The 27287-nt window shown below is 42.6% G+C and overlaps 1 protein-coding gene across 1 annotated transcript in view; it reads right to left on the reverse strand.

Annotated features, from left to right (window-relative positions):
• Positions 1–8707, reverse strand: part of STXBP6 (syntaxin binding protein 6) — a 273913-nt gene extending 265206 nt beyond the window's left edge. Inside the window, exon 1 of the mRNA XM_032624042.1 lies at positions 8381–8707. The gene's annotated coding sequence lies outside the window, so the exon portion shown is untranslated. The remainder of the gene's footprint in view (positions 1–8380) is intronic.
• Positions 8708–27287: the final 18580 nt, after the last annotated feature.

The raw sequence follows: 27287 nt of genomic DNA on the forward strand, positions 1-27287 counted from the left end.
AGACCACCATACGAAGGAACCTTAGCACCAACTGAGCAGCCCAGGGCTGCCTTTCTGGTCAAAAAGAAACCAACTCCATGATAGCAGATTCAAGACCCAACACCTTGGACTTCCCTGGTGATGCAGTGCTTAAGAATCCACCTGCCCGTGCAGGGGACATGGGTTCGAGCCCTGGTCCGGGAAGATCCCACATGCCACAGAGCAACTACCCCCGCGAGCCACAGCTACTGAGCCCATGTGCCACAACTACTGAAGCCCGTGTGCCTACAGCCCGTGCTCCCCAACAAGAGAAGCCACCGCAATGAGAAGCCCGCGCACCGCAACGAAGAGTAGCCCCCGCTCGCCACAACTAGAGAAAGCCCATGTGCAGCAACGAAGACCCAACACAGCCAAAAATAATAAAATAAATTAAAAAGACCCAACACCTTGACTGAAAGTCAGCCAGACTCAGCTGAGACTAGCTCTGTGACTTTACCAAAACCATAGTAATTTAAGAATCAATATGCAAATTTACCTTGTCCTGAGGATGATTCATGCCCTTCTTCCCTACAGCCTCTCCCCCTACCCCAACCTCACCCACACAAATCAGAAAACTTTTCGAAGCTCTTGGCTTTCTTCCATATACTTTTTCCTTAGTCCTAACCGTGGGATTCTTAGCCCTTGTGGGAAGGAGAAGGCAAAGAACATTAAACATTCCAGGTGCATCATATTAGGTACTTTTCTACAAGCTAGGTCTCCCTCTGATCTTACAGATAAGAAAACCATGGCTCAGGTGTTAACTACCCCACCCGAGTTCCCACAACGAATTAATGGTAGAGCCACATTTCACATTCAGCTCTGTCCCACTCCATTGCCATCTTCACACCGTATTAGCTTCTACTCACAGAATGATCCACGGGCTGGCAGCACATGTATCAGTGGGAGTTTGTTATAAGTGCAGAATCCCAGCCCCCAACCCCTACTGAATCAGAATCAGCACCTTAACAAGATCCCCAAGTGCTCTTGTCCACGAGCTGGAGAAGCACAGCTAGGCTACACTACACTGTTAAAGGGGGTAGAAAGTCTCCACCAAGGGAACTGTTCCAGTGGTGTTTAACCCCATTTAGCATCATGACTCTTGCACCCAAATACACTGATGCTCGTGTAGTGCCAAAGTCTCTTAATACAGAGACTTTTTTTTTTTTTTTTTTTTTGCGGTACGCGGGCCTCTCACTGTTCTGGCCTCTCCCGTTGCGGAGCACAGGCTCCGGACGCGCAGGCTCAGCAGCCATGGCTCACGGGCGCAGCCGCTCTGCAGCATGTTGGAATCTTCCTGGCCCGGGGCACGAACCCGTGTCCCCTGCATCGGCAGGCAGACTCTTAACCACTGCGCCACCAGGGAAACCCCAGAGATTTTTTTTAAGGACAGTCTTGACACAGTTCCACTAACAACTTAGAAGATGATGCTAAAACGTCTACCACAGTCAAATCTTAAGGGAGAAGCTAAACATAAGCTGTCCAGTCAGCCCTGCCCACTGCCCTCTAGTGGATCACAGCAACGAAGCCTAAATATGGAGTTAGTCCCCAGAGCAAAGCCCAGAAACACACTCCTCTCTGAAGGTCACAGGGTATTTGCCATGAAAACGATTCCACTGACTCAGAAGCAACTTGGCACACAACCCTCTTAATTCAGAGGAAGGACTTTGGGATGAAAGAGTAACAGAAAAATCCTAAAAGATCCAAAGATAAACAAGGAGAAAGGAATTATCTAGATACCTTTTTTTTTACCCAAGAGCAGAAAATTTGCCCTGAAACTGATAGCCTATTCCTGCATCTCTCTCTCCACGTTTTTCTTATTATTCTCCTTTCACTCTACCCACAGTGGCATTCTTACTGTTTTTCTTTTAGTTGAGATATTCACTATAAAAGTCACCCTTTTACAGTGTACACTTTAGTAGTTTTAATGTATTCACAATGTTTTAATGTATTCAAAGTTGTGCACCCATTCCAGAATATTTTCATCACCCCCAAAAGAAATCCCATGCCCATCAACAGTCACTCCCATTCCTCTTGCCCTGACCCCCAGCTCTTGGCAACCACTAATGTAACTTTTTGGATTTGTCAAAAAGTGGAATCGGTCATGGGCTACCCTGATGTTTAACATTTTGAGGAGGAACTGCCTGTTTTCCAAAGCAGCTGCGCTATCTTCCATTCCCACCAACAATGTAATGCAGGAGGGTTCTGACACATCCTCGCCAACATTATACATCTTTTTGATCAAAGCCATCCTGATGGGTATGAAGTGGTACCTCACTGAGGTTTTGATTTGTATTTCCCCAAGGACTAATAATGTTGAGCATCTTTTCATCCCCTTATTGGCCATTTGTATATCTTACCTGAAAAGACAAATGTATATTTAAATCCTTGGCCCCTTTTTTTAATAAATTTATTTGTTCCATTTGTGTATTTCTGGCTGCGTTGGGTCTTCGTTGCTGCGCGTGGGCTTTCTCTAGTTGCAGCGAGCAGGGGCTGCTCTTCGTTGCGGTGCACGGGCTTCTCATTGCAGTGGCTTCTCTTGTTGCAGAGCACGGGCTCTAGGCGCTCGGGCTTCAGTAGCTGTGGCACGCAGGCTCAGTAGTTGTGGCTCGCGGGCTTAGTTGCTCCGCAGCATGTGGGATCTTCCCAGACCAGGGCTCGAACCCGTGTCCCCTGGCAGGTGGATTCTTAACCACTGCGCCACCAGGGAAGCCCCTTGGCTCCTTTATAAATTGGGTTATTTGCCTTTTTATTGTTGAGTTATAAGAGTTCTTGCTTATTCTTGAAACTCCAGTCAAGTTCCCCTCTTCCTGGAAAGCTCTTCCCGCAAATACCCAACATTCTTCAGCCAGACATACATTTGAATTAATCCCTCTGTACCTGGAACCACTACCCTCTGAAAGCCTGGGAACACTTTCTCTCTTTCTGTCCCATGCACCCCTCCTTGCTTTCAACCTGGGTGCTGTGCCCCCCTTTATCCACAACAAGCTCTCCTGTGGTCACGAGAACTCATCTGCTACTTCAGTGAATTTACAGAATCAAGAAAGAACTGGACGACAGGTTCTTTGACCACTGCCACAGATTCACACAGTCTCACTCTGTGCTAGGCACATCGCTTGTCTTATGTGCTCTGAAAGGTATTTATTTATACGCAGGCACAAGTACGACTTCACACTTCTGCTCCCTAACACCAGCAACCTAAAACACCCTTTCTCCTCTCTACAGAATTGCTACGCATCGTTGCCAGAGTTTTCATAGTCTAGCCCATCCATATAGGCTTCCTCAGCCAGCACAGCTTCAAATGGCCTCTCTCTACTCTGAAATAAACAGTAACCACCTGTACAGTCCATGCATCAATATCCATAGTTTATGAATGCCCCTATATTTTAGAGATAGACCAGGTGAAACCACCCTACCCACAGATGGTGTTAAATAATGTATTAGAACTGCTGGGATGTGCTGATTCAGAAAGCAGTCCTAGAAGCTACGCACATAACCTCAAAATGCTCTGGGAGGGCTTCCCTGGTGGCGCAGTGGTTGAGAGTCCGCCTGCCGATGCAGGGGACATGGGTTCGTGCCCCGGTCTGGGAGGATCCCGCATGCCGCGGAGCGGCTAGGCCTGTGAGCCATGGCCGCTAAGCCTGCCCGTCTGGAGCCTGTGCTCCGCAATGGGAGAGGCCACAACAGTGAGAAGCCCGCGTACCGCAAAAAAAAAAAAAAAAAAATTGCTCTGGGAAATGTCTGGTTAAATAGAACTCAGTTTCTTGTTGCTGATATGGTTAACTGCAGTCCTTCTCAGGGTCTTCGATACAATGATGAACACAGTGAGAATCTCTGAGACAGGCGAAAATGACAGGCAGCGCTTCCAAATTGATTTGACCTTTACAAGAGCACACCTATTAACATCCACCGAACAGTATTTTCCCCGCACTCTGGGAACTGCTGAGCTAATTGGATGGCTGCTCAATTCTATCAGCTGGACGGCAGGAACCACATTTTCTACCCAGGTCAGGAACCAAACTTGCTTTGTTTTAGGATGCCATTCATTGGAAGCCACTATTAACATAACAGGTTACAGGAAGAGAAGAAAGAAACCATACATTAAATGGGTTCATAATTTTTCAGACCCATCTAGATTTTTGAAATTGGAAGATGATGAAATGTGAAAAGAAAAACAAATGGATCTTAGAAATAAGCTAGTACAGTATAAACTGAGTGTTATTTTAAAAGAATCCTCTAGGACAGTTGAGGAAAAGAGCCTTCCAGGAACTGACCATGACTCTCTAGGACCCAGTAACAGCCCTGATGATCTAAGAGAAATAGTTATCAAAATGACTGTCTCACAACAAATTTAGCCAAGGGAGCCAAGGTATCAAGTGGCCATGTGCTGAAAAAAGTGAATAACAGTGATAAGAAGCTTCCCCACCCTGGAAAAGAAATCCTCCCAGCAAAAAGTAGGGGTAACACCCAAAATATAAATATCAAGTTATGGAAAAGAATTTTAAAATAGGAATTTTCTGTACTCGTGTTAAGTAGGAGAAACCATTTATATCAGTGATTAGTGCATCTAAAGAATTTCAAGCTGAAGGCTGTGTCTACTGAGGGCTGATTATGGTCAGGAAGACAGGCATGGGCCTTGCAGATTTATCTGCTAGAACACTAAGTGGTACACTTGAGTTTTTGAATAGGTTTCTGATTTACTGATAGGTTTCTCTAGTGCTAATCACTTGAAAATGAAAACAAAGCACAAATGGAAAGCTGAGATAAAGCCTGACAGTCAGCTGGACTCCATTTGGTACAGCAACACAAGAGCCCCTTGGACACACAGTCCACTTGGGTGCTACGTAAACCTTATTTCTGCCCTCGAATATCATCTCGGGAATCTTCCTGACTCCAGCAGGTTCCCGAAGCCTCTCTGATACAAAGCAGCTAAAATTCAAGGCCACAACCTAGGCCACCTTAAGTCATGGTGAACTGTCAGCCCCGGACCATAGCTTAGGGGGCAAGGAAGAGATTAAAGTTGGGTTGTGCCCAAACAGTGCTCGATTATAAACTCAGCTACACAGAGCAGCACTGATACTGCACAGCTGCTCCAAAAAGTTGGGCTTCCCAGCCCTCAGAGAGTGATGGAGGGTCTCCCCCAGTTACAGCCAACACTACCATCCTCTAGAAGGAATGGAAGGCCTTCACCAGATCTGACCACCACAGGACATCTGTCACCTCCCCCAAGGCCTACGTAAGCTGTCCCTTCAAAGACACCACATTGCAAATTCTTTTTAATCTTGCTCATAAGTGATTCACCTGTTCTCCAATCTTTTTTCTGTTTTATTTTGCAGTACGCGGGCCTCTCCCTGTTGTGGCCTCTCCCATTGCGGAGCACAGGCTCCAGACACGCAGGCTCAGCGGCCATGGCTCACGGGCCCAGCCGCTCCGCGGCATGTGGGATCTTCCCGGACCAGGGCACGAACCCGTGTTCCCTGCATCGGCAGGCGGACTCTCAACCACTGCACCACCAGGGAAGACCCCTGTTCTCCAATCTTAAGGTTTAAGCTGCCAGAACTTCTCGAAACCTCCTCTCCACAAACGTCTGAGATCCCCAAAGAAAGGAAATAGGGTAGTTGCTGGATTTATCAATATCAAGGTCACCAATCTCAGCCTATCCAAGAGTATCCTGGAGACCAGAGGCTAAGTATTTCACAGTATGAAAAGAAGGGGGAACTTTTGTGTAAAATTCATTCATTTGAAAAGCAATCAGAATTATCTACACTGGACAATGAGAAGTGGCACATGTATCAGAAATAGAAAATGCCTCAGGCAAGTTCCTAAAACGGCCTGAAGAAACCCTGCCTCCATACATGACCTGTTAAAATAATGGTGTCTCTGAACAAACACCCTCTCCTACTCTCTCTCACCCCCTAAGTCAATGATTCTATAGGCATGGTCGCTGGACCAGCAGCACTCATCACCTGGAACTAGTTAGAGATGCAAATTCTTGGACCCCCTTCCCCTCACGCTAGACGCAGAGCATCAGAGGCTCTGGCAATGCGGCCCAGCTAGCTGTGATGTAACAAGCCCTCAGGGGTACTCTGATGCTCCGGTTTGAGAACCACTACCCTAGGATCAGGGAAGGTGCAGCACCTGGGGGGGAGGAGGGGTCAGGAGCCTGATTAATCCCTTATTAACTGAGTGAGAGACATCTCACCTGTTCTTGCCTCTGATCAGCATTGGCCCTCAAGCTCACAGTCTGATTCCACTAATGAGGGGTTGAGTACCTAGTTCAAGGTCACTGTTAGAGACCATGCCAGAGCTCCAGCCCCAGGTCTGCTGACTCCTTCATCAACCTTGGATCTCAAACTGGGGCCTTGTTAACATGTCAGTTCTGGGGCCCAGGATTCTGAACATTGATGAGGCACCCCACCACGCTCCCATCTCCTAAACTACACCTCGCTGCCTCCTTCAGATAAATACAAGGACTGGAGCCTCAACCCTTAAAATCAAAAGAGAGATGGATTTAAGGGAAGAGAAAAAAGAAGATAAAGAGCAACTTCCAAAGCCCTGAGAAACCAAACCTTTTGGTAAGGAGTGGGTGGAGGAGAGAAGATTCAGGCAGCTTGTTACATTTAAAAGAAGTAGTTAATTCAAAAAAAAAAAAAACAGTAAAGAGCACAGCCACAGGAAAACACAATTGGTGCTTTAAAGTTTTCTTAGCACTTCTGATGCCCATTATCTCCCCTAAGTCTCACAACAACCCTGCAATGAAAGGAGATAAGGCCACTATTATCCCCATTTGACAGAAGAGAAAACTGAAGCTCATTAGTGTCCAACAATTTGTCAGTTAGCATAGTAATCCGACTGTAAACCTAAATCTTGATCTCAGGTCTATCTCACTCTAGAACCTGTGTACCAACACCAGGTGATTTCCACATTTGGAAATCTGCCCCAAAGCAGATTCCCACCCCCACCCTCAGGAAAAAAGCAAAGAGAAGAACATGTAGCAGAAATGGTGATTCCCTAAAACATAGTACTTGAGCAGTGTGTGGGTTCTCCTTTAAGATCTTAACACACAAACCCAACAGCCAAGGTGTTCAGCCAAAAGACGGGGGGAAAAAAAGAGGCATATTTCTAGCCTGCATAATCATTTCTGGACCAATTCCCACTAGCAGCCTCGGAGGTGAACAGCGGCTCACTGCCAGGCTGAAGCTCCTCCACCCCCCGGTTATGACAGAGCAGCTCTGACTCGTGTGCAGGCAAAACCCCAAAACTCAAAACAAGAAGTGAAAAAAGTGGAGCTAGGAGAACGGTCAGCATCCTCCACATTCTCGTAATCCACGTAACGCCAGTTCCAGGGTCCTGGGGTCCCCTGGAACGCACTCTTAGGAGATAGTGGGACGAAGTGGACATTCTTGTGGACCCACCGCCCCTACTCCTTCCCACCCGGCCCCTGAGGAAGAATAACCGACAGGGGAGAGGGCTCGTTATGAAGTCCTGGGGCTGGAGCCCAAGCCAGATACAGCCCAGGTATCCTCTCCTAAGGAACAGTATGTCAACCCAAACTCTCCACCTGGCCTTCCCCTCCAGGTCCTGTCCTCTGCGAAGATGAGCCGGGTGGGGTTGGTGGGGTGTTGTAAAGCTGAGAAAAGACTAGAGGAAAAATCAGGCCATCCACCTACCCCACGTTCCCCGCCATGTGTGTGAGGCTCCATTCCAGTGCGCACCGTAAGCACTAACTCAGAACCGGGCGCCCTTGGCCACGTCTGAGGTTGAGAAGGGGGCGTCGCCCAGCTAAGCGTCCCGGAGGCAGGGAGCCATTCCCGCCCGGACAGCCTACCTCAGATTTGGCAGGAATGATTTTCCTAGAAGCCAGCCAGGGAAGCGAAGATCTGGGTGATTCGTAGATTTCAGCCGGGGGCGGAGGAACTTAGCCCAGGGGCGCAGCTCCTCCACACTGGGGGCCTCGGGGCGGCACCCACGGGGCTATCCTACCGCGGACACAGTGAGGAAAGAAGGGCTCCATCCTCAACTTTCTCGGATGAAACTGCTCGGCTCTGCGGCTTGCCCAGCCCTGCCCGCACATCGGGTCCCAGGTTTGGGGAGAACCAGGGACCCGAGTCCCTCTCGGCGCGCACAACGCAGCTGCGCCCGAGCGCGCGGCCCCCTCTCCCGTCGCCCGCCAACTTGAAAGCATCTCCCTGGGCGCCTGCCTACTCCCTCTGCCCCGCAGCGGCGTCCCCGACCCGGCCACGCGCCTCAGACCCAGCGCTGGGCACCCCAAACGCCGCAGCTTCTGCAGCCGCATCCTCCACCCTCCGCAACCCCCGGCCTGGCCTCTGCCTCACTCGCCTGGTTCCCCACGCCCCGGCCCTACCTTGCAGCCCGGTTCGTGCCCCGGCAGTGCCAGTGCGCTGCACGCGTCCCAGCCCGCAAGGCTCCTCCCCAGGAGCTGCCCCGCGCGGGGCTCCGGGCTCCGGACAAGGCTCGGCCGGCCCGGGTGCTGGGTAGCCGCCGCTCGCGGCTGCCGCGCCGGCTCCAGCTGCCGCGCGCAAGGGGGAGGGGGGGAAACTCCCGGCAACTCCAACTCCGGGCGCTGGAGCTCCAGCTGCAGCCGCGCGCCCGCCCGCCGCCGAGTGCTAGCGCCTGCGAAGCGAAGCTGCCCGTGCGGCCGCCTCTGAGCATGCCCAGTGCCGCCGTGGGCGAGCCCCAGCGCCCTGGGCCGGGGCAGATGGCCGAGCTGGGGGCCGGGGACCCGCCCCGAGCTCCGGAGCGCCTTGGGTGGGGGAGGGAGGGAAGGGCCGGTGCCGGGGAGGGGACCCTGGAGCAAAGGGCGGGGGAGAAACAGTGAAGGAGGAGGGCCTTGCAAGTTTCACGGGTCGTGGGAAGTTTGTGGGTGAGAAAGGCGAGCTGCTTCTGTGAGCCTCTGCAAGCCTAGAAAGGACAACAAGGAAACATTATTCTCCCCGAGAAAACAAGTGGACCCAGCAGATTGGTTTTATCCAGTGCACTCGTTGCTTCAAGCCTAGGGTCGCCAAAAAAGAGCGAATAGGGCCTGGCCGGCAATGTGAGTGAGTGAAACGGGTAGCAGGCGGCGAACTGGAGAGAGCTCTGAAGGCAGAGCCACTGGGCTGCAAACTCCCGTTGGTATCCTGGAAGAATCGGGGCCTGCTTTGGCTAGAGTTTCTGATTTTTTTTTTCAAGAAATGACAGAGATTTCGATTTTTTTTAATGTAAAATATCCTGGTTTTTCAATCTTGATAACTAATTCAGATTTTAAAAAGCACTCAGGACCAAACAAAATATATTTGAGTTCCTTCTCTGCCCAACCCCACAGCCAGCCAGTGTGAGGACTGTGATTTCTGCGTTCTTTTACCAAAGAGCAGCTGAGTGCCCACTGTGCTTTGGGAAGGCGCTGGCGAGTATCCGAGATGATTCAGATTGCCATCAAAGTACGACCAGTTACTAAGGGAAGTAGGTTTTCCAGACAGAAGAGGGTTACAGATAAATGCTGAGGCATTCAAGAAGAGAAGATACTGATACTAATGTGGAAAGGGGTGTGAGAACTGACTCTTGGGAAACATCTTTAATAAAAGTACCCAAGTGGAAAGTCACCGTAGGATCCATAACAGAACTCTGCTGAGGCATTTTTGGAGTCTGAAAAAGGAAAAAAGGGAAAACCAGTAATATGACCCTGTCTTTATTTTAAATTTTGATATTTTTCATTTTTTGTATTAATTTTTAAAATACTGCATTAAAACATTTATCTTGATGATTGGCTTCTTTGATGTCCCGTTAAACTGTGTAGCCCGCCTTATCCTAGCCCAGGCCCTGCTGGGGTGTCAGATGGTGGTACCCCGGTCTGCTTGATTAAAAATATAAGGGGCAAGAAACACCATACTGACATGGGAAAGAGAGCTGGAGTAGTGGATGGGGGCTGAGGCAGAGGACTTGGGTGCCATTTTATAGAACCTGAACTTCATTTTGTAGGCTGTGTGGAGCTCGCAGATGCGGGGGGGGTGGGGAAGAAAGTGACAATCAGAACTGAACTCTAGGAAGATGGGCTGGACTGCAGACCCAGGAAGGTGGTTTGGAGGGGGAGAATGGGAGAAATGGGGATACCTAGGGCATATTCATGGTTGTGGTTTTTTTGGAAGTCAGAGGGATTTCCCTAATAAATTCATGTGTCTCTGCTTATTTCTTGTGGTAGGGCTAGCTTAACGCCAACAGGTAGGGCTGCTGTATCTAAGCCTCAGCCATTTTCTACCAGGTTTCCATGGGCAAATGGCTCCACTTCTAACCTGCACTTTTGTCATCTGTGAAATGGAAAACAGTTCTCAGCGTTTTTTGAGAGGATTTAGAGCAGCAATGTATGTCTAAGGGCTTTGAAAACTGAGAATTTAAGCAAATATAAGGCATTGTTCTTATCTACACATCATCTATATGAAATCTGAATTTAAACAAGGAAGCTGGGGCTTCCCTGGTGGCGCAGTGGTTGAGAGTCTGCCTGCCGATGCAGGGGACACGGGTTCGTGCCCCGGTCTGGGAGGATCCCACATGCCGCGGAGCGGCTGGGCCCGTGAGCCATGGCCGCTGGGCCTGCGCGTCCGGAGCCTGTCCTCCGCAACGGGAGGGGCCACAGCAGTGAGAGGCCCGCCTAACGCATAAAAAAAAAAAAAAAAAAAAAACAAGGAAGCTCTATAGCTTTACAAAAATTGTCTTAAGTAGTAAGCATCTTTGATTTAGCAAGCTCTCTCTCTGTGTTTAGGATTCTGTTACAAGTCTTCAGAATCAGCTTTTGGGTAATTTAACGATTTTGTGAATTAAAATGTCCCTGTATAGAAAGAAATAGGTGAGGGAGATTAAGAGGTACAAACTTCTAGTTGCAAAATAAACGAGTCACAGGTATGAAATGTACAGTGTGGGGAATATAGTCAATAACTATGTAATATCTTAGGATGGTGACAGATGGTAACCAGACTTATCATGGTGATCATTTTGAAATGTATAGAAATAGCAAATCACTATGTTGTGTAACAGGAACCAACATAGTGTTATAGATCAATTATACTTCAGAAACAAACTCATAGAAAAAGAGATCAGATTTGTGATTACCAGAGGCCAGGGGTGGGGGGAAGGGGAATTGGATGAAGGTATTCAAGAGGCACAAACTCTCAGTTATAAGACAAATAAGTACTAGGTATGTAATGTAAAACATGATAAATATAATTAATACTGCTACACATTATATATGAAAGTTGTTAAGGGAGCAAATCCTAAGAGTTCTTAATCACAAAGAATTCTGTACCCATATGAGATGATGGATGTTCACTGAATTTACTGTGATAATCCTTTCATGATTAAGTCAAATCATTATGCTGTATACCTTAGACATACACAGTACTATATGTCAATCCTATCTCAGTAAAACTGGAAGGAAAAAAAGTCCCTGTACTAGTTTCTATTGTCACCTCCCTTCTACCACCTTCCTTTTTTTAATCTTCCTTTTTACCTTTTATTTTCTCAGTATTGCAGATCCCCCACCCCACCCTGCTCCATGACTACCCTCTAGCTCACCTACAGGTCATGGTGTAGTCCTGCCTCAGCCAGACACCTGGGACTTCCCTCAGTGCCCTGGGGGATACTCCCTGCAGGTGAGCTCATTGGTTGCTGCATTCAGGAAGAACAGACCACTGCTTATCTATGGGAAGCATTTTAAGCATGCAGAACTCTCAAAGAAAAAAAAATACCTGGTGTTTACATAAGCTTTCCAGAAGTTATGGAAAGGAGGAAGTACCTAGCCGAGGACCTATCACATAATAGGTAATTAGAAATATTTGCAGCATAAATAGCAATTTCCATTATCAAAATCTTCGGTATCTCTGTTCCACCTCCCACAGTTCCTGAGAATTACTTTTAAAAATCACAACAGTGGGGCTTCCCTGGTGGCGCAGTGGTTGAGAGTCCGCCTGCCGATGCAGGGGACACGGGTTCGTGCCCCGGTCCGGGAGGATCCCACATGCCGCGGAGTGGTTGGGCCCCGTGAGCCATGGCCACTGAGCCTGCGTGTCCGGAGCCTGTGCTCCGCAACGGGAGGAGGCCACAACAGTGAGAGGCCCGCGTACCGCAAAAAAGAAAAAAAAAAAAAGGCAGTGATTTATAACGCACAATTCCCTAGATCAAGCTCTCTTTGTCCATGTCACTTCATTCCAACTGTTATTTAGACAGTACCTCCTTCTACAGCCCTGGGCAACCTAGGATATCTAAACCTGTGGGTGTTTTAGGTTGAGGTTGACAGTGGGCGTTATGGGTTTCAGGAGAACTCTAGGTGAACTCGATTTTTTCTTGTACCACTCAATGCTCAGAAGGAGGGTTTCACCGCGTGATCTGGTGTCCTTATGACCATGAGTTGACATGTGCCATAAGAGAAAACTGCTCTCATGGTTTCCTTTTCTATTCCAAAATATAATAGTCATTTAAAAGTCTGTAATTTGGTATCTAGATGAGCTATATAAGGTATTTTTCAATTCTATAGTTTTATGATCAGACTTTAAGGAAAAAAGCCAACTATGCTTGCTCTCATGCTCATCGGGTATTTATGTAATTATATGCAAGAAACTGATAACAATAGTAGTTCTTGGGGAGAGAAACTTGCTTTTTTCTCTTTACTGGGCTTTTTTTGCATTGAGCTTCTTTTTAATATCATGTATTATTTACTACTACTACTACTAAAAATATTTAAAAAACAAATACAATTAATTTAAAATTTAAGTAGACAAAGCATTTTACTTTAGAAGTACAGAGTCCCTCCCTTAACAAATGTTTACATCCTGTTCTTGCTCTTCTGTACAACCTTATCACTGTTGTGATTATTTTTTCGCTCCCAGCCGCTCCGCAGCATGTGGGATCTTCCCGGACCAGGGCACAAACCCGCGTCCCGTGCATCGGCAGGCTGACTCTCAACCACTGCGCCACCAGGGGAGCCCTATAAATCACTGTCTTTAAGAGCATCACTATGGTATAGCATCATCAGTCACAGTATGTCTTCAAGTCTAGCAAAATCTGCATTTAAAAAAAAAATCCTTCTATACAGCATAACTGACAGCGTTCTAAATTCTTCATTCCAACCATGTGACTTCAGGTAAGTCTCAGTTTATCAGCTTTTAGGTTGATCCATATGAAACTGCCATTTCTTTTGGTCACAGTTACTTGAATATTGGCAATTTCATATGGTTCAATCAACCAAAAATGATACATTGTTTTTAGACCTGAAAGGCTCTTTCCTTTAAGTTGGTTGGCATACCATTCATTTTCCCACAAGAGCTGTGTCACTAAACCAGCTCAGAGAAGCCTATTTAATATTTGTGGGTTTTAATGGTACCAGAGTTGGGCCCAGTCTGTACAAAAGGGTCAGAAAGGAGGACATTTCTCTTCCTCTGTTGATGAGTACAGCACCAGTCTTGGTTGGTCTGAAAATAGGTAAAAATAATCTTTAGCTCCTTTTGTGCCTTTTCCCCCACTATTCTCCCCAAACATCTCCTAGGTGTCTTTACTGCATACCCCTATCTCACCCAGATTGGCTGTTGCTTTCTAGTGTTAAAAATCAGTATTCCTTTAGTATACTACAAGTTAGAACTAAATAAAATAACTTGATTAAACTAAATCACACTTATCTGTGGAAGACTATCAACCTTCCCAAAGATATATGTAATTTTAAGAGTACTTTGTGGTCCCAAAGGGACATTTCCATAATAAAATTCCAGAGAATGAAAAGTGACAAAAGAAACAATTCTGGTCGTGAGGGGTAGAAACAATATATTGAGGACAAGGAACTTTTTTTAGTTCTGTTCCCTATCATTCTATAGTTTATAATTTCTTTCCATCCTTCTTCTTCAACACTATGGTTTCTTTTGAAGTTTGGGGGGTTTTTACGCTTGCCACAGTGGTTCCCCTGGCAATAGCAGTGAGCATCCCCAGGCTAGGATAGGTCTGTGGCTCTTGCATGTATGTATCATTTGTAGATTGGGAATAAAACCTCTCATTTCCAGTGACATGGATATGGTGGGGTCTGGAAGACCTGCAGAATTCAGTGGGCTAGTGGAGCTTATGCTTGGGATCCTATTCTGTTTCCCACACAATTAGTCTTGGTTCGTGCTTTTACTTTTTAAGGTTTCTAGCCGGTTTATAACTGGAGTTTGTAAGGTTGGATCTTAACAAACGGTACCGCGAAACAGAGGAAAGCTTCAAGTGAGCTTTATTAGGGAGCGCTCCTGGGCGAGGTTCACTGGTCCGAGAGAAAGGGACCAGAGAAGTCGCACCCGGGCGAGGGTTGGGCAAGATTTTATAGGGGAAGAAGGGAAAGGGGTGTGGTGAATCTGGGAGGACGCAGGGTATTCCCCATTTGGTGGTCTTTTCCGGTATCCTGGGGGACCGTTAGTCCCGCCCCTCGAAAGACAGGAAGGCTGGGCTGGGTTCAAAGTCCCCAGGTCAGTTCCTGGAACTGGGTGGTCCGGAATGTCTCCAGGGCAATTTCTGGAACTGGGTGGTCCGGAGTGTCTCCAGGGCAGTTTCTGGAACTGGGTGGTCCGGAGAATTTCGGTCTGATGCAACCTGTGAATCTGATTGTGTTCCCCTGCCTCGGGCCAGTTGGCCTTACAGAGTTCACCTTTTTTTGACTGAGTTGCCGTGGGACAACACTCTGTCCCTAATTTACTAAGCTTCTGGTTTCTTTCTCTCCTATGTTTTTGAGAGCCAGGGTAAATATTAACTATTGACATGAAATATGGTGGGACGGAGTCCACTGCCATTCACTGTAAGAGAACATTACTGAGAGGCATGGCAAACTGTCCTTCTCATTCTTCCCTTTCATATTTATTGGTCTTCTGTTTTCCTCAGAGCTTCTTTCTGCTTCTCTAATGATACTACTTTATCCCCTAAGCTGCTTCAGCTTTCATATACCAACATATAGATAAGACATAGGCTAAAACAAGAAACAGTTTCTTGAAAGAAATGAAACCAAAGAAGTTTTAGTCTTGCAACAAGACTTGGTTACATTCCGGACTTGGTTGCTCTTTTATTAAACTACTGCAGGCCATGGGAGAAAGGACATGAATTTTATTTTAGACAGATCGAGTTTGAACCTCTGCTTCAACTCCTTCTTGTTTATAACCTTGGGCAAAGTCTAAATACTACATTTCTTATCTCCAAAAAATGCATATTACTATCCACTTATGGCTTCAGTTAGAGAATTAAATGGGAATACATATGTAATACACTAAGCACAGTACCTGGCCCACAGCAAGGGCTGAATAAATATTACTTCCAACCCATCTTGGTAACTTCCAGAAAAATGGGAGGGGGAAACCAAAAGAGTGTTTTAGATTTCCAATCTGAGCTGTTTGTAAGAAGCACTGCCTCTGCTATAGCAATCATATTTTATCCCCATAGATGCAGTATAGCATTCCTGTTTTCACAAAAACAATTTTACTTATATAGAAAGTGCTTTTTACAAAATTTCCACCTTCTCCTGTCCAGGTGTCCTACTGTTGCCACCTATTACTATATTTCCAAAGAAAAGGCCTAAGGTGGGAAGCGGGGGGATGGAGAAGGGGTATTAAAAGTTTAGCGATTTCATCATTTGTACTTATTAAGTTAGGACTCAGGATTTACTAAGACATTATACAGATACATAAGTTTAAACAGTGACTAGTTCTGAATTTCAATCACAAATAGTCAAGTATGACTCCTCTTATCTCTTGACTTGCTTGAATTAAAAATCTGGAAGTATATAGCCAAAAAATAAAAGTCCGCTAAGACAATTACGATCACCTTTTGCTGCAACAGAGCTCCCACCTTAACTCAGACCTGGTTTGTTGTGTTAAGTTCAGAGTTTGGTAGACTGAATCATCCTAATTCCTCCTTCCTTTATTCAGCAATGTTTTTGAAAGACCTATTTTTGTTTTCAAATGACTTTCTCCACCAAGATCCAGAAAAGCTGCTAGGCTTTGAGCGAACAAAGAATCCCTTCTTCTGCCTGGTCACACAGAGCTGCTATCTCTCCCCAAGTCTCTGTGCTGCTAGTTTGGAGGATAGAATGATGCAATCCATTCACAGTCTGAGGACAGGTCATCTCTATTGCATCCAGCAGCTCTTTTCCTTCTGTTTGTTATGGCCCCTGAGCCCTGCCAAAGACTAACAGTGAAAGAAGCTCTTGCTGCTGTGTCCCCAGAAGCTTTTCAGGCCATGCAGACCTGCCCAGCCATAGGTGGCCCTGTAATTCCCTGTTGCTGCTGCCTCACCTTGGAAACGTGCAGCTCAGGACTTTGCTAATCAAAGTGCACTTTTCAGACTAGCAGCTTCAGCATTACTTGGGAGCTTGTTAGAAATGCAGATTCCTGTCTACCCAGACCTGGTGAATTACAAGACTGTAATTCATTTGTACATTAAAGTTTAAGGAGCACTGCCCTAGGACACCTAGCCAAGAAAGACAAGGAGAAAATAAAAGGCACTTTAATGGTGAAATCTATTTCCTTTGTCCTGGATGCCCTTTCTTACTCCAATCTGCAGGCCTCATCTCTGCGTATCTAAATCCTACCCTGTTTTTCTCTGAGCTGTCTGAAATTCCTGCTCTGTGGAAATCTTTACGGATTCTGTCAGCCAGAGGCATCTCCCACTCATTTACCTGGATCTTCCCTTTGGCTCTTAGCAGGTCTGTTTACACTGTACAAGTATGTTTGCATGAGTCTAATCCATCCTGCTTGAGGCTTGAGATTCACCAGAACCTTCTTTATATCCTCTAGAGTGTCTAGCACAGTGGGCCATGGGAAAGAAAAAAAAAAGCGTATTTATTAATCGAAAGGAAGGAAGGAAGGGAGAAAGGGAAGAAAGAAATCCATTAGTGAAGTAAATGTTTCTGAAAAACTGAGTTCAGCCCCAGGTGTGGACTTGAGCCTGTTTGAAACAGGAATTGAAAAGAGCCCCAATACACTGGGCATGGAACTGTCATAGTTTCCAGAGCTAACTGGACTGGATTAGATTCAAATCCACCCCATCACAGCACTCACCATCTGGAACTGGCCCAAAGCAGGCCTCTTTCTGGAATAGAATCACAATTCTGTCTGCTAGGGCCTTGACCCCTAGCTTTTAAAAAGTATGCTGTGGGCTCTGAAAGGAATACCTCTTCAGCCACTTTCTGTCCTAGGTCTATTCCCACTTGAAAGTTAATATACTCATTTTTTTCTTTAAAAAAAGTATGTTAAAAATATATTTCAGATTCTAATATCTTTTCTTTAAAAAGAAATCTTATTGAAAAAATATTTAGTGTTCCTAATTCAAGTTTTTGTAATGCATCCTTTAGTAAAGGCAATGAGTTTCTGGCTGCAAGTTACAAGTTAAAAGAACAAGTCATTTTATTACTCTTGATAGCTGAGTCAATGAAAAACCTTGACTCTAGATCAGATGTCATATTCACAATAAACATATCTTCCCAACAGACATCCTGGTGTCATTATAATTTTACCACACACAAAATATAATGGGAAATGTTCCTAGGATTTAAGGACTTGTAAGAAATTAGACTTTACTAGTGTCAATACTGTTGTGACTCATAAAATGAATAGATGACCCACATGCTGAGACTTTGTTGTAGGAGTGGAGTTCACAAAGGGGAGACATGTTTTCTTTGATAAGTGTTTAAAAGGTTTGACCAGGGCTTCCCTGGTGGCGCAGTGGTTGAGAGTCCGCCTGCCGATGCAGGGAACACAGGTTCGTGCCCTGGTCCGGGAAGATCCCACGTGCCGCGGAGCAGCTGGGCCCTTGAGCCACGGCCGCTGGGCTTGCGCGTCCGGAGCCTGTGCTCCGCAGCGGGAGAGGCCATAGCGGTGAGAGGCCCGCGTACCGCAAAAAAAAAAAAAAAAAAAAAAAAAAAAACGGGTATGGGTTGCATTTTTGGATGATGAAAAAGTTCTGGAACTACTTAGTGGCGATGATTATACAACACTGTGCTAAATGCTGCTACACACTTTAACATGGTTAAAATGGTAAATGCCAGGTATCGTACCACAGTTTGAAAAATCAGGCCAAAAAAAAAAAAAAAAAGAATAGTAGGATCAATGAAAAAGGCACAAATATTCCACTTCAGAAGTATGTTTAATCAGAAAAATATATTTAAATTATTCTTCCAGTACTGCTATTGATTTCGTGAGGTAACTCTGCCACATCCAGTTTAATAAGCATGTCTTATTAAGGTTGTTATCGGCAGTCATAATTCACACCGAACAGAAATGCTGAAATGAGCATAGATGGTCATTTGCCTTCAAGTAGCTTTCAATTTTATAGGGAATAAAGATAGCTAATAAAAATGTCTAATACAAGACAGAGTGTCAAAAAAGCTATGTAAGAGAGGTGAACATGGCGCTAAGGAAGTGAAGAGGATAATTAGTTATTGGAGAAAGCATCGGGGATGCTGAGGCTTTGTACTTGACCTTCAAGGATGAGTGTGATTCTGGCAATCACATAAGATGCTAACGGAGTCGATCTAAGTGAAGGGAAGAAGATGAGAAAAATTACAGAGCGAAGAAATAAAAGGTGGTTGTTACGGGGAACAGGGAGTAGCCACGCTTGCCTGGGGGCCATGGTTTAGTAGGCCAAATGATGGAAGTTAAGGTTGAGGAGGTATCAAGGACTTGCAGGATAGAACTGAAGACACTGAGAGTCTGAAGGTGATTTAGAAGTAATTTTTTCCAGCTTTCTGTCTACAAAATGGATCTTTCCTACAGCACCTAACAAGAGGCCATTCAGTCTCTTTTGGAATTCCTCTAGTGACTCAGAAGTCACCAACTTCTAAGACAGCCTGGACTGCTGTTAGATGACTAAAATTTTTAGAGTTCTTGTATTGATTGAAAATCTGCCTGCCCACAATGTCTATCTATTTATTTTAGTTCTTGCCTCCTAAAATGATTTTTTTTCATATCAGCTCTTCTAGTATTTAAGTCAGGAAATATGTTCTCCTTTTTTGCTTCTCTTTTCTAATTTAGATATTCCTCGTTGCTTTAATTGTTTCTTTTATGACATGCTTTTTAAGACTCCTGCAATTACTATTCATCTGTTCTCTGTAAATTCCTGCATTCCTATGTCAGTGTAGCAATCAATACCAGATTTGTTTCTCTAGGTCTGGTCTAAGTACCATCACTTCTGCTTCTAATACAGCCTGAGGTTCTATTCAGGTTCTGGCAGGCACGTCACCAACTTAACATATATTAAGCTTAAGGTCAATTAACACCTGCCTAAAATTGTTTTGGGGAGTGCAAATATTAAGTCAGTTTTCCCAATCCAGTACTCAAATGTTGAACTTCTAAATTTATCATTTAAAAATTTCATTGTGTTAGATTTGTCCTATAATTATATACTATGAGCACATTTAGGATCCTGATTCTGTGGTCTGGTATACTGGCTTTTCTACTATCTTCTTGCCATTCATTAATTTGGTAAGCATGCTTTTGATGTTGACATTCAAAGCATTAATAAAATATTTTAGAGAACATTGTAGAAGATATAATTCTAAACAAACCACTCTATTTTCCCTTCCAGGTAGACTTCAGTCATTAATTGGTCACCCCTAATTAGAAAGAAATGGTCATTGAACTAATTATGAATTCAGCCAGGTATATTTTCATTGGCAAATATTTTAGTATTTTGTTTACAGATTTTATTATGAAGCTTATTTTTTAACTGCATTGCCAAAATTAACACAGTGTCTTTGGAGTTAAGATTTTGGGACTGGCATCCAACACAGCCAGCTACTAGCCATGACCTTAGGAAAATTATTTAATTTCTCTGTGCTTCAGTTTCCTCATCTACAAAATGTGCGTAAAAATGCTACCTATTTTTTTTTGTATTAAATGAACTATTGTTTAGCATAGTAAAAATAAGAAGACATTAATTATTATTATGGTGGCTTTTAAATATATCCACAAATTCTTTGATATTTCTTGCTCCAAGAAGTGAAGCTTAGTGTTTTTCCCCTTGAGTGTGGGTTGGTCTTAGTGACTTCTAACCAATAGACTGTTCATCGTTTTTCCACAGAAAAGCACTGTGGCTACCTCCTTGCTGTCTCTTGGACTGCTCACTCTAGGGGATGTTAGCTGCCATGTCTTGAAGAGTGTGTTATTTTTCTATTTCTGTGCAACAAATCACCACAAATTTAGCAGCTTAAAACGGCACCCATTTATTACCTGGGTCAGGATTCCCACGTAGCCTGGCTAGGTTCTTCTCAGGGCCATTAAGTGTTTTTGAACAAGGATATTATATGTAGAATATGCTTGCAGAAGGCAACTTGAGTAAAAAAAAATAAAATAAAAATCCACAGAGGAAAACTGGAAGTAGGGAAGTATTTGGGTTGCTATCTAATAGTTCAGGATGGAAATAATGATTGTTCCCAAGTTGCCAATGTAGCAGTAGGACTGGATAGAGAGATTGGAAGGGAAAACCACTGAGGAAATAGAACCTACTGGATTTAGCAATTTGAATTACTATCAAGCATGGATGTCAAGTCCTGGGACTTTAGGGGTCAAGAGATATAAAGAGGGGGAGACAGAGATAAACATTTGACCCTTGAGCAACTTAGGGGTTAGGGACACTGACCCTGCATGCAGTCAAAATCCATGTATAGCTTTATAGTTGGCCCTCTGTATCCATGGTCCTGCATCCATGGATTCAATCAACTTCAGATCCTGTAGTAAATATTTATAGAAAAAAATCCACAAGTAAGTGGACCCAGCAGTTCAAATCCATGTTGTTCAGGGGTCAACTGCATATGGAGATTTGTTCAATGGTGGTAATTGTTCAAGTTGTGTATGGATGACACCCCATGGGAGGGTTTAAGGAACAAATAAAGCTGAAAGAAGAATGTTAGAAGATATTTAAATTTAGAAGTGCTGCAGATATAAAGTCATAGACAGACAGAAATGAGGCATTTTAAAAAGTAGAAGGAGAGCGATAAGAGTTCAGTGAGAGACAAGAGTTTCAAAAGGAAGGAGGCGAGTAATATCAATTTATGCCCTATCTTAAGGTTAGAGAGGGTGAGGACCAAGAAGTTAAACTACAATGAATTTAAAAGAGTATTGTGTTCTTCTAGAAGTTTGATAGTTTCAGTTCTTACATTTAAGTCTTTAATCCATTTTGGATTTATTTTTGAATATGGTGTGAGAAAGTGGTCCAGTTTGATTCTTTGGCATGTAATTTTCCAGTTTTCCCAACACCATTTTTTGAAGAGGCTGTCCTTCCCCCACTGTATATTCTTACCTCCTTTGTTGTAGATTAAATGTTCATATAAGTGTGGCTTCATTTCTGGGCTCTGTATTCTGTTCCATTGATCTATGTGTTTATTTTTGTGCCACTACCAAACCGTTTTGATTACTATAGCTTTCTGGTATAGTGTAAAATCAGGGAGCATGATACCTCAATGTTTGTTCTTCTCTCAAGATTATTTTGGCTATTCAGGGTCTTTTGCACTTCCATACAAATTTCAGAATTATTTGTTGTAGTTCTATGAAAAATGCCATTTGTATTTTGATAGGGATTGCATTAAATCTGTAGATTCCTTTGGGTAGCATGGTCATTTTAAGAATTTTAATTCTTCTAATCCATGAACATGGTATATCTTTCCATCTGTTTGTATCCTTTTCAATTTCTTTTATCAGTGTCTTACAGTTTTCTGACTAGAGGTTTTTTATCTCCTTAGTTAGATTTATTCTTAGGTATTTTATTCTTCCTGATGTGATTGTAAATGGGATTGTTTTTTTAATTTCTCTTTCTGATAGTTCATTGTTAAGTGTAGAGAAAGGCAACAGATTTCTGTATATCAGTTTTGTATCCTGCAACTTTATCAAAGTTGATGAGTTCTAGTAGTTTTTCGGTGGTGTCTTTAGGATGTTCTCTGTATAGTATCATGTCATCTGCTAACAGTGATAGTTTTACTTTGTCCTTTCCAATTTGGATTCTTTTATTTCCTTTTCTTGCCTCATTGCTGTGGCTAGGACTTCCAATACTATGTTGAATAAAAGTGGCAAGAGTGGGCATTCTTATCTTATTCCTGATCTTGGAGGAAGTGCTTTCAGCTTTTCCCCATTAAGTATGATGTTAACTATGAGCTTATCATCTGTGGCCTTTATTATGTTGAAGTATGTTCCCGCTATACTCATTTTGTTGAAAATTTTTATCCATAAAACTTCTGGAGGAAAAAACAGGCAGTGTACTCTTTGACATCAGTCTTAGTAATATTTGGGGAGGGGGGATTTGTCTCCTCAGGCAAGGGAAACAAAAGCAAAACTAGGCAAGTGGGACTATATCAAACTAAAAAGCTTTTGCCCAGTGAAGGAAACTATCAAGAAAATGAAAAGGCCACCTACTGAATAGAAGACATTTGTAAATGATATATCCAATAAAGGGTTAATATCCAAAAATATACAAAAAAACTCATAAAACTCAACGTCAAAAAACAACCAAACAAAAAACCCAAAGTTCCTAACAACCTGATTGAAAAATGAGCAGAGCATATGAAGAGACATTTTTCCAAAGAAGACATACAGATGGACAACAGACACATGAAATGACACTCACCATCACTAATCATCAAGGAAATGTAAATCAGAACCACAATGAGATATCACCTCACACCTGTCAGAGTGGCTATTATCAAAAAGACAACAAATAACAAGTGTTGGCAAGGATGTGGAGAAAAAGGAACTCTAGTACAGTATTGGTGGGAAGGTAAACTGGTGCAGCCATGATGGAAAAGAGTATGGAGATGCCTCAAAAAATTAAAAATAGAACAACTATACAATCCAGCAATTCTACTCCTGAGTATTTATCTGAAGAAAACAAAAACACTAATTCAAAAAGATACATGCACCCCTATGTTTATAGCAGCATTCTTTACAATAGCCAAGATTTGGAAGCAACCTAAGTGTCCATCAATAGGTGAATGGATAAGGAAGATGTGATATAAATAAATAAATATATATATATATAAACTGAATATTACTGAGCCATATAAAAGAATGAAATATTGCCATTTGAGATAATAAGGATGGACCCAGGGGTATTATAGTAAGTGAAATAAATCAGACAGATTTCACTTACATGTGAATTTCACTTATATGTGGACTCTAGAAACAAAACAAAACAAATGAACAAACAAAACAAAACAGAAACAGAGTCATAAATACAGAGAACAAACAGTGGTTGCCAGGGGGAGGGGGTGAAGGAAGGAAAGAAATAGGTGAGGGAGATTAAGAGGTTACAGATTTCAAACTGCAAGATAAATGGGTCATGGGTATGAAATGTACAGTATAGGGAATATAGTCAATGATTATGTAATATCTTTGTATGGTGACAGATGGTAATTCAATTTAATGTGGTGATCATTTTGAAATGTATAGAAATATTGAATCACTCTGTTGTAAAACAGAAACTAAGACGGTGTTGTAGGTCAATTATATTTCAAAAACAAAGAAACAAAAAAAAGTCAGAAAAAGGTTAGATTTGTGTTTTCCAGCAGCCAGGGGGAGGGGGATGGGGAATTGAATGAAGGCAGTCAAAAGGTACGAACTTCCAGTTATAAGATAAATAAGTCCTAGGGTGTAACGTACAACATGATAAAAATAATTAACACAGCTCTATGTTATATACAAAATTTGTTGAGAGTAAATCTGAGTCCTTACCACATGGAAAAATACACTTAAATGTTTCTTTAATTTGTATCCATATGAGATGATGGATGTTCACTAAACTTATTGATAATCATTTCACGATGTATGAAGTCAAATCATTACGCTGCATACCTTAGACTTATGCAGTGCTATATGTCAATTATATCTCAATTAGACTGGAAAAAAAATGTCTTTAAAGAGGTGATTAAGTTTAAATGAGTCCATTATGGTGGAGCCCTGATCCATAAGAAGAGAGACACAGGGGATCACATGTACAGAGAAAAGGTCATGGGAGGACACAGTGAGAGGACTGCTATCTGCAAGCCAAGGAGAGAGGCCTCAGGAGAAACCAAACCTGCTGACCGCTACCTTGGATTTCTAGGCTCCAGAACTGTGAGAAAATAAATTTCTTGTTTAAGTCAAAAAAAATAAAAAAGTGTATTGTTAGTAAGAGGAGAGTAGCCAGTGTACCCAGTGTATTTCTAAGTACAACAATCTAGGGAAGCTGACCGAAAATATAGAAAACATTTTCCTCGTAAAGATGAGAATGAATTATTCTCTGAAAAGTATTCCAATTCTAATGTTCTTCCTCTTTGGAGCTAGAGAATCCTGGGAGATTTCACAGAGTGATTAGTTGAATATTTCTCTCAGTGGAGGTTGCTGAATTTAATTCATTGCCCAAAAGAATAATGCTGCATCTTAAGTGCTTCTTGAATTAAAAACTCTGGACTCATAATTTGGTCGTTAGTCATTCTCTGCTCTCAAAGCCACCTTGAGAATGTTCTTGCAATCGACATACCTGACATCTGTCCTTCAAGACATCTGATGCCTATCCATCCCAGTCACCACCACAACCAAACTGCCCTGGAGCAACAAAGCTCCTGGCAATCTCAGGGGAAGGAGGGCCTACCTCATCCAAAAACATTAAACAAGATTATAATATAACAGCAAAATTGGCACCTAGCAGAACCACAGTGAATGGGTTTGAATAAGCACTTGCCATGCTGTGTCTCTTTTCTCCAGCCCATGCTATTTTTACTGAAGACAGTGTTTTTTACAAATATACACGTCATTGCTAATCTTCCTATTCTCTTTTTCTGCTAACTTTATCTCAGGAAAATTAAGCTCTCAACCCCTCTTTCTTTCTCTCTGCCCATTTGCCCATTCTTCCTTAGCTCAGAAAACAGACTTAATCAATTCTGATAAAAGTAAGAGAACACTAATTATACACCTCTATCAAGAACATTAAATTTATATACTTTGAAGTTAAATTAGGCTTTGTACAGAACTGATACCATTAACTTCTGAAGTCCATGAAAAGAAGGAACTATTGCTTTGGAAACATGCACAGAATTTCCCTATACCTTATCACAGTCCCTTAGAACGTGTTTTCCCTTAAGCGGCAATATTCTGATTCTATGTGTGTGCTCAGTTGCTGACATTTGCAGAAGTTTGGTTTTCTGCTATTTCTCACTGCTAATATCTAATAATTCAGACATGTTATGAGAAGAATAGGATTGTGTATATTCCAGAAATTCAGCTGCTATCTTTAGTTTTGTTTCTGTAAGAAAATGCTTTCTATTTACATTCCTGACAAATGATTTCCCAGTTTAGAGCACAAACCATTTGAAAGTTAAAGACTGTCTGTATATATGTAACCAAAATATCATCTTTTCTTTAGGTTAACCAGTCTGAATTTTCTGCTATTATTCTGTTCAAGTTATTTTGCTGTGTGGTGTCAGCACCATCCTTCTGTATTTAGGAAAGTGGAGAAGCAGCATGGTTACCATTATGTCCTTGGAGCCAGATAAAACCGTGTTCCAATCCCGATTCAATCACTTGCATGCTCTATGACTTCAGGGAAATTATTTTCCTTCTTTTAACCTTAGTTTTCTATTCTGTAAAATAGGAATGATGTAAGTGCCTGTCTTTTAGACTTATCGTGAAGATTAAGTAAGGTTAATATGATAAATTTCTGTCACCCAGCAGGTGCTCAAGAATGACCATTTCTAGGTAGTAGAATGGTAGTCTTTTTTTTTTTTTTAAATCATGGACCCATAGCAGTAAAAATATTTTCATCATATAACCCTTAATTATTTATTTACGAATTATATACATATTCCTTCTTGACAAACATATTATGGGCATAAAGCATACATAAAGGTAAAATTTAAAAAGAATGTGACAAAGATAAAAGAAACACTACTTAAAAATAAATAAAAATATGAAGTATAAATGGGATGTTTTTTGCTTTTTAAGTTTTTTCAAACATTTCCGAACTCCAAGGCAACTCCATATTTTTGTAATGAGTTAGAAAATTCTGTTTCCAAGATTTTTTGTGTGTGTAGAAATAAAAATGTTAATGAATGATACATCATTTTCAAACAAAATCACACACTGATCTAAACATTTTTAAACACCCATTTTCAGAAGGCTGTTTCCATGGTACTCAAAAAGAAGCAGTTACTTTCTTACTTATTGCTAAAATCTCACCTCCACCTTGATGGGACAGATTCATTTCATTTTGTTTTGTCTTAATATTTGTAGGAGGCTTACTACGGACCGGCATTTATCACAGAAAAGTTAAGCAAATTTTCTTTTTTTTCATATCTACTAGGATGCTCCACATTGATCAAACAGGATATTGACTGGGGCACATCCATCCTGATTATTGTCTGCCTCTTGTCTTTGACTGACCTGTCTGGATGGGCAATTGGGGTTTCTCTACTTGTCTCCCCCAGATCGTCACAGAAAAGATCAGCAAATTTGGAAAACATTTCTTCTCTGCAAAAGAAAACTATATAATTCACCTTTAAGTTTGACAAGAGTTTGAAATGTTTTGCCATGGGGTAACCATGAACCTCTCTGCAGCACAAAATATTTTCACAGACACTCCTTGTCTCATGAGTACATATTTATTTAACAGAGATTTATATGGAGCTTACTATTCTCCAGGCACTGTTTTAAGCGCTTTACAAATATTAACTCAGTTAATCTCATAATTACATACATTATCAATTCAGTTTCATTCCCATTTTACAGATGAGATTAACTAAGGCAGAGACAAGTTAACAAGAAACTTGTTCAAAGTCAGGCAGGATCTGACCCTAGCCATTTTGGCTTTAGAGACTCTCCTTTTAACAGCTAGACTCCAGTGCCTGGGAGTCTACTAATGAAGATAAAATACTTTTAATTACACTTAGCACATGTAAACTACAACTTACTGAAGTTTGCTAGAAGCAGAGATTGGGTGAGGTTGCCAATACCAATCCTTTGGTATCATGGAACTCCTCTACTTCCCTCTGGAGACCTGTGGTGTTGTACACTCATGTGACCATCTAACAAGTGAACCAAGTGAGGGACCTAGTATGGAAGATATTAGTAACAATCTATTTCTTATTTTTTGTATACACGTAAGTAGGTATTCTAATATTTTCTTCTCATACACTCCTCAGGGGTCTGAGCACCTCTCTTTGGAGATAACCTCTGTAGAATCTGAATGTATATGGAAGAAGGGCTGAAAAGATTTGCTTGTGACTACTTCCAAAGCTGGAATTTACGTCATGTGTGAGTGTA

Source organism: Phocoena sinus, chromosome 2 (assembly GCF_008692025.1).
Source record: "Phocoena sinus isolate mPhoSin1 chromosome 2, mPhoSin1.pri, whole genome shotgun sequence".
In the NCBI taxonomy this organism is placed as follows: domain Eukaryota; kingdom Metazoa; phylum Chordata; class Mammalia; order Artiodactyla; family Phocoenidae; genus Phocoena; species Phocoena sinus.